A 12948-nucleotide genomic window follows, 5' to 3' on the forward strand; every position below is an offset into this window, starting at 1 on the left:
GGCGGGAGGGAGGACTAGTTTTTTTTCTGTTTATTACTAGCACATTGTAAAAATACAATACTAAGTTCTTTCTTGTGTTAATTTAATTGTACTTATGAAAAACGTAAAGGAATATGCAGTTGCATCCTCTGATTACACTTTAAAGGTTTTATCTGGAAGGAATATTCCAGAGTTTGTGTGTGTTATAATGTGTCATTTTGTTATCTGGCTCTTTTTCTCAATTTTTGTATTTTTTGTGCACAGGTCTCTTTTGACTAAGAGAACTTGATCTCATTGTTTAAATAAAGGAGCAAATAATAGAAGCAATAGTGTTATATAGTAGTGTAACAATATTATTGTTGTTGTTGTTGTAAGTGTGACAAAAAGTACTAAATCTGGATTAAAGAAATTTTCTTCAAGAAAAAAATATGGGGGAAACAATCCACAGTTGTATTGGTGCAGTTCTTGTTAAATCTTGTTTTTGGTGTAGTCTGTGCAAGTCTGATGATTTCTTCTTATGGACTTTTTTTCTCTCTCCTTGTGACTGTCACTGTCACTTTGTAAATAATATGAAAACATTTTAATCCAGAAACTCAATTTTCTTCCTCCTTTTATAGCATCCAACATCCACCCAGAATATTTGAGAGTATGTGCACTGATAAAACTTGTGACAGGTGGGTAAAGACCAACAGCACAGTCTTCTGCATGAGCTGTTATCGTGACCTGAAAGCCACTGACTTCATCTTAATGCACTTAGACCTACTACTCCTCAGTCACCGGATGTGAATCAAGCTAAAAGCCATTTGAGAACTTTGACCATAAAGTTCTTAATTCAAAAAGGTTGTTTTGTTTCCCTGCAGTGTGACAGAGGTGGGAGTGTGTCTTTAGACATCTTGAAAATAATAGATATTAGGTCTAGACCAGTATTTTTTCCTTCAGCAACATACAGCTGACTGATCGTTTCTCAGACGATGCTCCACACATCCCTGAGTCACCTGGACACTGGCAGAGGGAATTATGCTTGGATGCTGTCCATGGACTACAGTTCAGCATTTAACACAATAATTCCCTCAAAGCTTTTCACCAGGTTGAAGGTTTTAGGTCTCATTGACTCATTCACTGTGTCAGTGGATCCTCAACTTCCTCACAGACAGACTCCAGTCAGGGAGGGTGAAAAAAAAACATGTCTCCTTACATCTCACTCAGCACTGGAGTGCCTCAGGGCTGTGTTTAAAGCCCCCTGCTGCACTCACTGTACACTTATGACTGTGTAACCAATCAGATACCACCTCCATTGTCAAGTTTGCTGACGACACTGTTATTGTGGCCTGATCTCTAACAACATCAGAAGAGATTAGAAACCTGGAGAAATGGTGCCAGAAGAACAACCTCCTCCTAAACATCAGCAAGACTAAGGAGGCTGATTATAGACTTCAGTACAAAGCAGGCATAGAATTATGAGACCCTGATCATCAGGGGCATATAAACTCCACCACCCTAAGTGGGTGAATCTTTCAAATCATCCTGTTCGTCTTGATTGTGATGGGAAATTAAAACTTACTATTACGAACGTGATGTCTGTCTGTCTGTTTGGGTGCAAAGCACCCCCCCACCCCCCAAAAAGTCTTGATTTCAGGATTGATTTTTTGTGGAAAAGCAAAGATAAAAAGGCTATACCTTTCTCTTTCAGGATAACTCTAGTATCCCTCACTCTGAACCTCTCACCATGGGCATTCTGGATAAAGACACAATCCAGACCAGACCCAGGAGATTGGTTCTGAAACCAATATGCTGGGTGATATTACAAGGGTCAATTGCTCTGCTTAGTCCAGCTCCCAGACAACAGGGGCATACAAACTCTACCACCTTAAGTGGTAGTAGACCATCAGCTTCCTGGACCATCAGCAGTCAGTGTGTGTCGTCTGCAGAGACTCAGAAAAACACACCAATCACAGATTCAGACCCATCGATGAAGCTGCACAACAACACAAGAAGGAACTTCAGGAAACTCTGGAGCCCTTAAAGGAGAAGTTAAAGGTTTGTGAAGAAGTTCAAGTGAAGTTTGATCAAACAGCAGAACACATTAAGGTCCAGGCCCGACACACAGAGAGGCAGATTAAGGAGCAGTTTAAGAAGCTTCACCAGTTTCTAGCAGATGAAGAGGAGGCCAGGCTGGCTGCACTGAGGGAGGAAGAGGAGCAGAAGAGTGGGATGATGAAGGAGAAGATGGAGGCTCTGAGCAGAGAGATAGCAGCTCTTTCAGACACAGTCAGAGCCACAGAGGAGGAGCTGAGAGCTGAAGACGTCTCATTCCTGTACAACTACAAGGCTGCAGTGGAAAGAGTCCAGCGCTGCCCCCTGCTGGATGATCCACAGCTGCCCTCAGGAGCTCTGATAGACCAGGCCAAACACCTGGGCAACCTGACCTTCAACATCTGGAACAACATGAAGGACATGGTCTCCTACACTCCTCTCATCCTGGACCCAAACACTGCTGATCCAAACCTCATCCTGTCTGAAGATCTGACCAGTGTGAGACGAGGAGGAGAGAGGCAGCAGCTTCCTGATAATCCAGAGAGGATTGAGTGTTCCTGCTCTGTCCTGGGCTCTGAGGGCTTTAAGTTTTGGTAAATACTCAGCATGTTTATCATCAGCTCCAGACGCTCTCCTAATAAAGAAGAAGCTCCAGAGGATCAGAGTGAATCTGGACTGGAACAGAGGAAAGCTGTCGTTCTCTGATCCTGATACTAACACACACATACACACCTTCACACACACTTTCACTCACAGGATGTTTTCATACATTAGCACTATGAATAAAGTGAAGATACTACTAGTGAAGGTGTCAGTATTGTCTTAGCAGTGCCATTTAGGATAATTATATTTATAATGCCTTCAGTCATTAAATGTGGTTCATGTTTATGTACATATATCAAATGTTTTATTTAATCTATGATATTCTGTATTTGCTAAATTTCTGTTCATTCTAATGAAGCTGAAATGATTGAATGATTCTGTCTCTTTCATTTACAACTATTTCCCACACCGGTCGCAGCAGATGGCCCCGCCCCTCCCTGAGCCTGGTTCTGCTGGAGGTTTCTTCCTGTTAAAAGGGAGTTTTTCCTTCCCACTGTCGCCAAAGTACTTGCTCACAGGGAATCCTATGATGGTTGGGTTTCTCTCTGTATTAGGATCTACTTTACAACATAAAGTGCCTTGGGGCAACTGTTGTTGTGATTTGGCACTATATGAATAAAATTGAATTGAAATCTTAACTGTTATGAAAAACCTAAAAAAAAAAACCCAAACAAACCCAAACCACTAAAAACTGGAGAAAAAAAAAACTAAAGCATTTTCTGATGACATTGTTTATTGATCAGTATCATCAGTGTAGATAATAGAAGGATAAATTCAACAACCGCAGATACCACAATGGACCAGCTCCACAGTGAAACATGGCAGAGGAAACATTGAGGTCCACTCCACCAATGATGACTTTAGACTTTTTGTTAATCATAATATTTTATTACAGAGATTAGATCATGGAAGCAGACCCCACAGAGTGTAACAAAAAAACAGCTCAAAACAAGTTTACAATCGGGACAGACCATCAGCTAAAACATTTTCAGAACCATTTTTATGATGAATACTTAAATTGTATTCCTGCAATAACACAGCCCAGCGCACGAGATGCTGGTTGTGATTAAACATGCGAGCAAGGAATATGAGTGGGTTGTGATGAGTGTACAGAACAAGTGACATGCTGCACCCCAAGAACAAAGGCAGGGTCTCCTTTTTGTGGAGTAGTTTACCTGTTTTTTATTAAACTTGCAGGAATAATAACAAACGGGGCGGTCTAAACCCTGCAAGTCTTGCAACAGCACTGCCCCAACCCCGACAGCACCGGCATCAACTTCATGTTTGAAGGGTCGCGTCAACCTATCCACATGCCACCTGAAAGGTTCTTTTAACAAAAGCCTTATCATACTGGCATTTCATTTTTTCCTGGGAAACAGCAAGGTGCTGCTTAGCCAGAGCTTTGGCTTAACTCAAATGCTCAAGGAAGTTTTTCACATACCTCCTTACTTTTGTTTTGGAACTCCCCTCCTGAATCAAAAGTGTCTCATTCAGAACTTTGAGGGGTCGGCGTGGTCCCTCATCCCAACTTCTCTCAGCTTTTAGGCAGTACTCACGTACCACGGCGTGGCGTATGGCCAAATACTGTTTCAGAAGGACTAAACCCCAGTGATTCCTGAACAACATCACGGGCAGCAAATAACACAAATGGGACTCCCTTATCCCAACTTCTTTCAACTTTTAGGCAGTACTTACGTAGCATCTTTAAAGTCTGATGCCACCGCTCTATTGGACCTTGCAATTCAGGATGATAAGCAGAGGACACAACATGTTTAACACCTAGGTTTCACTTCTGCAAAGGGCACACTCTGCAAACCTGCAATTTCCTGTCAGCCTGCAACTTAGTCTTTCTGAAAGACACACACTGTTTAAACATCTGAATGCAATATCAATGCTGTAGATTATATTATTAATCTGGACAATAGCAGCAAAATAATTTCCCTGATCTCCACAAGTGCTAGCAACTTGTTTAGATAACATAGACTGAAAGTTTGAACCCTGGTCAGTCTATATGACCTTGGGCAAGTGATTTTCTTATGTAATGGGACAGCCTCAGGGAAACGGGTAGCTGCACACATGATTGTGAGATGACATTGCTTTCCTGATTTTGTTCTTGATAGTGGACCCACACAGTCTACTATGACACGGTCAAATGGGTGATCCACTACAGGAATGGGACACAAGGCGGCATGGGGTATGATCTGGTTAGGCTTACCCGCAATCTGGCACACATGACGACTACGACAAAATTGTGAAACATCACACTTCATACTAAGATATCAACAAAGAATCAGAGAGGGTAATGTCAGCACCTTTATTTGCTTGTGCATGGGTAAGCGCCAGTATTGGGCAAGTTACTTTGAAAAAGTAATTAATTATAGTTACTAGTTACTTCTTCAAAAAAAGTAACTGAGTTAGTAACTGAGTTACAATATTCTAAAAGTAATTAATTACTCGAAAAGCAACTATTGCGTTACTTTAAAAAACGTTTAACCCTCTGGGGTCCAGGGTATAATTGGCCATTTTAACTACTTTTGATTTTCCCTCCACATTTTACCTTTAAAAAATATTTATTTTGCCTTGTTCGGTGTCATCCTTTTCAGCACAACCTCACGTGTCTGAAGTTACAGTTATGTTTTCATTTTGACATACTGTATAAACACAATTGATCTAAAATCAGACAAAAAACATAAAATCAGAGCAGAAAAAGTTATATATATAAACAGGGGTCTGGCACCTTACCACCACAACCATGGACCTCATTACGGGCTTCAGCTTTTACAAAACCAACCCCTTTGGCTTGCTGAGAATCTGACATTTTCCAGCAATACATTCAAATGCTGCAAAGTATGTATCAACCTCAGCTTCTCTAAAAGCAGGTAATTAGTGATAGTGAAAGCAGAAGCAGACGATGAGGTGGAACCGGGATTTTCAGCAGAGGCAGATAAGGCTGCGACTCCAGCTCAAGCTTTGTCTGCCTCTATCTCCAGCCTTCTGGTTTCGAGGAGTACAAGTATCATTTTATGTATTTAAGTTTTTCAAGGTCTTAACTGTTCATTAATAGCATGTATTTGTAATATAACGTTACTTTTTATTAACTATTTTATCAGTTACATATTTTATTATATTCTTGAAAAACTTTACTTGATGAGTTCTTTATTTTATTGTATTCACTTTTTACATTTTATTTATTTATTTTTCACATAACGACCAAAAAAACGCCTTTATTTGATTTCTTCTATCTCTTTGTGGTTCTGGAAACACCAGAGTTTTTACTGCCATCCCCTCTTAATTTAACTGTGATTATTATGTTATGAAGCTTAACTTTAATCTGGCCCAAACCAATTTACTCAGGAACACATAAAACACTAAAATAAACCAAACATTAACATTTGGAAGTGATCTAAGTGACTTATATATCGTGTTTAACCTGAGTAGCGAAAGATTGTGGGGGGGTTGAAAACAGTGTGCTGGGAGTTTGCTGTTCTCGCCGGCTCTAGTGAGCGTTGAAACCCTGGCTAGCTATCGAGCTGGTGGGTAACAGAGGCCTCCGAAAACGTGGGAGCATTTTTAGAAATATGTGATGTCTTGTTAAATTGAGCAGACATTTGAAGTTTACACAGCTACATTCTCGCCTGAAAAAAAGTACCGTATTTTCACGACCATAAGGCGCACTGTGCTAAAAGGCGCAGTCTCAGTTATGTGTGCCCTTACTGTATTTAACACACACATAAGGCGCACTGGACCATAGGGCGCATACAAGTACCGTATGCGTATTTAAAAATAAAGCGGGAGCAAACGTGAATTCGGTACCTTACTCACATTTCTATTGCCGGTAATCGTCATCATCAACAACACACAAGCATACAAGTGTGCGTATTTAAAAATAAAGCAGGAGCAAAACTGAGTTTGGTACTCACATTTTTATTACCAATAATCGTCATCATCAACAACACACAAGCATACAAGTGTGCGTATTTAAAAATAAAGCAGGAGCAAAACAAAGTTTGGTACTCACATTTTTATCATCAATCAAACCCATCGAAGTCCTCATCCTCTGTGTCTGAATTGAACAGCTGCGCTAAATCTCCATCAAACATGCCAGGTTCACTGTCTTCACCGTCAGAGTCACTTTCCGTGCCGTGCGGCTCCTCGGAAACGATGCCGGCTTTTGCGAAAGCTCGAACAACAGTGCCAGCAGACATGTTAGCCCAAGCATCTACAATCCATTGGCAAATTGTGGCGTAACTCGCCCGGCGCTGCCTTCCACTCTTAGTGAAACTGTGGTCTCCACCGGTCATCCATCGCTCCCAGGCCGCTCGCAGCCTTACTTTGAACGGGCGGTTCACACCGATGTCCAGCGGTTGGAGTTCCTTTGTCAGGCCTCCCGGAATGACAGCAAGCTCACAGTTCATTTGCTTCACAAGTTTTTTCACATCGGCTGTGAGATGGGCACGCATAGAGTCACAGATCAACAGCGATGGTGATGCGTGGAAAAAACCACCTGGTCTCCTTACATACACCTCCCTCAGCCACTCTTTCATCATTTCCTCATCCATCCAGCCCTTTTCATTTGCCTTGATGATGATTTCTGCTGGAAACTTCTCTTTAGGCAAAGTCTTTCGCTTAAAAATCACCATAGGCGGCAGTTTCTGTCCATTAGCATGGCAGCCAAGCACAACAGTAAAAGAAGACTTTTCATACCCCGTTGTGCGTATCGCTACCGTGCTGGTCCCCTTCTTCTCCACAGTGTGACTCACCGGGATGTCAAAAGTGAGCGGGACCTCGTCCATGTTTGTGATGTGGCTGGGCTGGATGTTTTTGTCGCCGATGTGTTTGCTGCAGTAGGAGCGGAAGATGGCCAGCTTTTCCTTATAATCCGCTGGAAGTTGCTGCGCTATCGTAGTCCTGGTCCGGATGGAAAAATGGCACCGTTTCATAAAACGAAAGCACCAAGACGGACCTCCTTGGAAATGTTCAATGTTCATCTCTTCAGCTAGTGAAACTGCTTTTAGCCGAATGGTGACCGTCGAAACGCTTCTCCCGCTCGCTCTTTGCTCGATGATCCACCGCTCGAGTCTTTCCTCCAACTCGGGCCACCTCGCCTTATGTCCGCGGAAACTCAGCTGCGTTTTCTTGACCTGCCGGAGCTTGTTTTCCAGCTTCCTCCATTTGCGAACCATCGATTCGTTTATCTTAAATTCTCTCGCCGCTGCTCGATTTCCATGTTCCTCCGCGTAGCTGATGGCCTTCAGTTTAAACTGTGCTTCGTAAGCGTGTCTCTTTGCCATTTTCAGGGTTGTTAAAACAACGATGTCCTGCATAATGCACATACCTGTTCTTTTATACAGGTATGTGCGATTGTCCCGGTATATACGATCAACGCCCACACTTCACCCTTTAACGTTCTCATGGTGTTCTCTACTACGTCCTCCTTACAACACATAGGGCGCACTGCGCTATAGGGCGCGCCGCACTTTTTGAAGAAAATCTAAGACTTTTAAGTGCGCCTTATGGTCATGAAAATACGGTAAACGTTTATTTTGTGACCCAGAAAGAGTCATTTTTTAGCTGCGCTTCTCCGCTACTGTATTGCCGCGTTTGAGTTGTGGAAGAAAGGCATTCTGGGATATTTAGCTGTACCAAGTCCACACAAGTCACCACCGATGCATGCTCGATAAAACACGTCCAGGAATGTTTTGCGTTCTTGTCTTGATGCGTACTTTGAATTGAAACAGTAGTTGGTCTCCGACTGATGACGTATGAGGAGTACACGAGAACGCAACTACGCACAAGTACGCATATTTAGACTCGCTAGGTCACTGCAATACGCAAGCAATATGTTCACATGCTGCAAAGTATGTATCAACTTCAGCTTCACTAAAAGCAGGCACTAAAGAAATGCAATTATTGTTATCGAAAGCAGAAGCAGACGATGAGGTGGAACTGAGATTTTCAGCAGAGGCAGATGAGGCTTGTGGCTGAGACTCCAGCTCAAGCCTTCACAGCCTTACAGCTTTGTCTGCCTCTATCTCCAGCCTTCTGGTTTCGAACTCTAGCTCAGCCGCCTGTTCTGGGCCTTCTCTTCAGCCTTCAAATGGAGACGTGCCAGCCGCACCTTTAACAGAGATCCATCCCTGCTTTCTGAACTCCCAGAGGAGAGCGGATCGTAGCGAGGAAGCGTGTGCGGCGTTTTCAGAATTTTGAGAAAAAAAGTCAGAATTCTGGAAAAGAAGAAAACAGACGTGTCCACTTTTCTTTTCTTTTTTTTTACGGTGGCCCTAATCCCCTTCCGTATGGGAGGAAGGAGTACAAGTATATAATTTTATGTATTCAAGTTGAAGTTTTTCAAGGTCTTAACTGTTCATAAATAGCATGTATTCTTAATATTATTTTACTTTTTGTTAATTATTTTATTAGTTACATATTTTATTATATTCTTGAAAATCTTTACTTAACGAGTTCTTTATTTTATTATATTCACTTTTACATTTTATTTATTTATTTTTTACATAACGACCAATAAAACTTCTTTATTTGATTTCTTCTATCACTTTGTGGTTCTGGAAACATATATATACGTACAATGTATTATTGTTGTTAAATATCAACACTTCACCGAGTTCTTTTGATTCCTCAATCTGATAGAAGACAAAACACTGCTCAGTGGACCATTTCACACTTTATTCTCTTACACAATTACTTCTAGGAGGGAGATGCGTCCTGCATGACCCGTTGCAGTGCATCTCAAAATGGTGGTGGACCCCCAACAGTTTTATTACAGAAGCTCTCTCCAGTCTAAACAACAGTGTCTCAGTAACTTTCTACTAGAAGATGCTCCCCTGTTATCTACTTTTTCCCGGGCAAGCATGGGCAAGAGCCTACAGCATTCTGCCCCCCAAGGACACGTAGTCTAATACCTTTATTTTTCAGGGCCGTGTCCACTTAATACTACACTATATGGTTATATGGCATTTTAGTTAATATAAAGCATAGAACTGAGGCACTTCAAATAATTTCCTCTCAACACTGTATAAATATCTATTATATATTCTTAAATGCTCAACAAACAAATTCTATTTAAAAATTTTGGTCCCTATAATTAGAAAGAGCTAAAAAAAAAAAAAAAAAAGAAGGAAAAGAAAAACAGTATGAAGATGAATTTGATTTTATTATTTGATTTTATTATTTATCTGGTATTACTCTTCAACAGGTTGTTCTTACTTTGTGTCCATAATGTTATAATGTGTAATATTTTTGTGTAGCTTATGCATAAAATGACAAAAGCATAAGATTATTATTAATATTAGTATTATTATTTTTTTATTAACTGTTGCAAAAGTACCAAATCTGGTTCCTCTTTTTTCTGCTTTTATAGCTCTCAACATTCACCAAGTATGTATCAGTGTATGTACACCAACAAAACACATTACAGACATTACAGGGCATCATAGTCCTTGCTTTTAAGGCAATGCACCACTTATCAAAGAGGGTCCCCTTTTTCCAGCAATACGTTCACATGCTGCAAAGTATGTATCAACTTCAGCTTCACTAAAAGCAGGCACTAAAGAAATGCAATTATTGTTATCGAAAGCAGAAGCAGACGATGAGGTGGAACTGAGATTTTCAGCAGAGGCAGATGAGGCTTGTGGCTGAGACTCCAGCTCAAGCTTTCACAGCCTTACAGCTTTGTCTGCCTCTATCCCCAGCCTTCTGGTTTCGAACTCTAGCTCAGCCGCCTGTTCTGGGCCTTCTCTTCAGCCTTCAAATGGAGACGTGCCAGCCGCACCTTTAACAGAGATCCATCCCTGCTTTCTGAACTCCCAGAGGAGAGCGGATCGTAGCGAGGAAGCGTGTGCGGCGTTTTCAGAATTCTTAGATTAAAGTTGGAATTCTGAGAAAAACGAAAGAAAATTGTGACCTTAATCTAAGAATTCTTACTTTTATCTCTGAATTCTGTAAAAGAAGAGGAAAAAGATGTGCCCACTTTTTTCTCCCGGTGGCCCTAATCCTACAAGTACATGATTTTATGTATTCAAGTTACATATTTTATTTATTTATTTATTTTACATAACGACCAATCAAAAGCCTTTATTCGATTTCAACTATCTCTTTGTGATTTGGGAAATATAAATATACGTACAATGTATTACTGTATAAATATCTATTATGTATTCTTAAATGTTCAACAAAGAAATTCTATTTAAAAGTTTTAATTAGAAGGAGCTAAAAAAGAAAGAAAGAAAGGAAAAACACTATGAAGTTGAATTTGACTTTATTATTTATCTGGTATTACTCTTCAACAGGTTGCTCTTAATATTGTAATATTTTGTGTAGCTAATAGCAGAAAATGATAAAAGCATTACATTATTATTATTTTGTCTTGATGTTTGCTCAATCATCCAGGTAAGTAAATCTCCAAAAGTTGATTCTTCTGGACGTCACAGCTCACCTGGCAATCCTCCTGGCACTTAACAGCGTCATAATTATGATGAAGGAGCTGACCTCCCAGCCCATTGTTCATTCAGTGCTGCTAGTTTTAGTGCAAATATACTGTTTATAAGACTGGGGAAACCTGCAGTCAGCTGAGGCTGAAGAAGTCACTTGGATGAGCGACAAAACGTTTCTCCCACTGAAAATTTCCAGATGAACAGAATCAACTTTTAGAAATTATTATTATTATTATTATTATTATTAACTGTAGAAAAAGTACCAAATCTTATTCCACTTTTTTTCTTCTTTTATAGCACTCAACATTCACCAAGCATCAGTGTATGTCCACCAATAAAACACATTACAGATGGGTAAAGGGCAACAGCACAGGTAATCTAGGTATTTGCTGTTATCATGACTTTGGAGCCATTAACTTCCTGTTACTCTCATTCTGTTTAAATTGTCAAACCGCACACTTGCAACATTAGTCCTAATTCAGTGGCCAGGTGTGAATGGACCTAAACAGCTTCTTGACAAAAAGACAGATTTTCTGCTTCCCTTGTTGTCAGTCAGTCTGGTAAATGGTATTTTTCTTCCTCTGACTCAGGATATGTTTTATTCCAAAGTTCAGACGATGAACTGCCAAAAGCTGTAAATGTTAATGATAAACAAATTCTATCTTATGTGTCCGGAGATCCGTGATGCAGTCCTTGGACAACTTTCACATACTATACCTTCTGAATTCATGCCAGCATGTTAATAGCTCGGCCTTTGTCATTTTCAGCCCCACAGTGCTGTGCATACACTTGTGTTCTGAGACAGCTTGCTTGAGAATGCAAAAAACTGAGCCAGTTCTAAGGTATACAACAGGGTTCATTTGTGTTGAATAAACAAAGTTTTGTCCCACCACTGGCACTAAAACTATTGAACTATAACCGAAGACTACTCTCAGAACATGTCTGAGAGTAGTTACACTTACAATTACTTAAACTTATATAAAAATCTTTTTAAAAGTAGCAAATATAAAGCGTCTTGAGGCAAATGTTGCTGTAAACTAACAATATCTAAATCATCACAACCCCAGGTATTTAAGCTGATCCACCTTCTATCTCCCTCTCATTCAAATATATGTAATCTTTCTTGCTTCCACTGATTCTAATTCCTCTTCTCTTCAGTACTTCCATCTCTTTGGGCTTTTTTATCATTACTCCTCTCCTCGTCTGCGACGCTCGCACAGAGAACATATGCACTTTAAATACTCGCCCAGACGCTGAGGGCTAATCAGGGGAATGAGACACAACTAGGAAACAAGACCGGTGAAATGAATGAATACAATCACAGACAGGAACTAAACTAAATTAAAGAGACAAAAACTAATCAATTAAAAGAGGAAGTAATGAACAGAGAAACTTGACACAGGAGAACACAGGGGAAAGCTGGAAAAAAAACCCCATCGTGGACTAATTGAATTCAGGGAACTCAGAAACTACAAAACTGTATTACAGGGGTCCTGGGTCCAAGACCCAGTACAATTACACATCTCTTTGTTGACATACTTTTGCTCATTAACTTTTACCTTTATTCTCACGGCTAAATTCACAGTTTTGGAAAAATTATTAACTTTCAGAAATACATCTACTATAATGAAATGTATTCCCAATTGCTGTGTAAGCCATTATTATAAATGTGAAATATTTATACATTTATTAAAAACAGACACATCTAGTTCATTTTATTACCAACATTCTACTAATAGCAATTTAAAATACAGGAGCAAGTAGTACACTAACAAAATAATTTTTAGAGCACATTTTAAGATCTGGGTACAATGACCTATGTTTTAATCAGGATGTTGAATCAGGAAGGTCATCCGGGTCTTTATATGTTTAAGATATTCCA

Source organism: Aulonocara stuartgranti (assembly GCF_965226115.1).
Source record: "Aulonocara stuartgranti genome assembly, chromosome: 3".
NCBI classification, from domain to species: domain Eukaryota; kingdom Metazoa; phylum Chordata; class Actinopteri; order Cichliformes; family Cichlidae; genus Aulonocara; species Aulonocara stuartgranti.